The sequence below is a fragment of the Egretta garzetta genome, unplaced genomic scaffold (genome assembly GCF_000687185.1).
Source record: "Egretta garzetta isolate BGI_Z169 unplaced genomic scaffold, ASM68718v1 scaffold111, whole genome shotgun sequence".
In the NCBI taxonomy this organism is placed as follows: domain Eukaryota; kingdom Metazoa; phylum Chordata; class Aves; order Pelecaniformes; family Ardeidae; genus Egretta; species Egretta garzetta.
In genome coordinates, this window is record NW_009258672.1 from 1,591,911 (window position 1) to 1,592,907 (window position 997).

The 997-nt window shown below is 52.7% G+C and overlaps 1 protein-coding gene across 1 annotated transcript in view; it reads left to right on the top strand.

Annotated features, from left to right (window-relative positions):
* Window positions 1-997, top strand: part of PHKA2 (phosphorylase kinase regulatory subunit alpha 2) — a 40,623-nt gene that overhangs the window by 4,528 nt on the left and 35,098 nt on the right. The window lies entirely within an intron of this gene.

Sequence of the window (997 nt, forward strand, 5' to 3'; positions counted from 1 at the left end):
AGCAGGATTTATTAGTTACCAAGATCTCGTGTGACTACAGCAGGGAGAAACTGCTGATTTTGGCCACAGTTAAGTTGAATAGGGATGGGGTAGTGTCCGTGGGGCACGTTATTCCCTAGCTGTCCACTTCGTGGTTTTTTGTGCTGAACAGCCTGATGGGGGTTGCTGTGGTCTCTGTGTGGCTTTCGGGCACGTTGATGTCGGGACAGTCTGCAGGACTTGCTGTACAGCTTTGCTTCTCTGTGGCTCTGAGTTCAATAAAAGTGCTGTTTGGGGTGGGGACTTGGGGGGCACGCTGGAGGCCCTGCTGCAGAGGGCAAGGTAGGTGCTTTTTTCTTTTAATCTGCCTCAGGAATTCTGCCTCTTAACGTTTCTCTCCCCTATCTGCTTTGTGTGGCTACCCGTGGCAGCAGTACAGCACAGAGCTTTGAGTGGGTCTCGGCACCTTTTCTGCACCACTAAGACTGCCCATGGTCCTGGCTATCAGTTCCTCAACAGGGCTTTCTGCTGCGATCAGGAACATCTTCTGCTCTAGCACTCAGCTAGAGAGAGGGGCTCTGCAGAGCCAGTAAACCCATGTCTGCATTGGAAGAAGAAAAATAATACCCTTGCCTCTCTGCAGAGAGAGGAGGCGAGCTGCGCTGTGCAATCCTGCCTTTGTCAGAGATTGGCATTACCGTGAGCCTGCAGGACAAAAATGGGCACGAAGCAAAGTTCAGTGCTACCACAACCCTGTGAATATGCAACTCAGAGGACAGCTCTGCTAGCCTGACTCTGGCTCTCCAGTCCTTGCTCCCTTCCTGCCACATTCCCTGCACAGTGCTGCACACCCCACTTCTGCAAAGCCAGGCTTTGTTGCCTGCTAGGTTAAAGTAGGAGTGCCCAAATGGAGTCGGGGGTTGGGCTGCTAGCGTCTTCACTAGGCAAATGCATTATGGCCAAGAGGTGTGAGATGTGGCGGTTGACCTGTTGAGATGGAGAATGCTGTGCCTCGGCT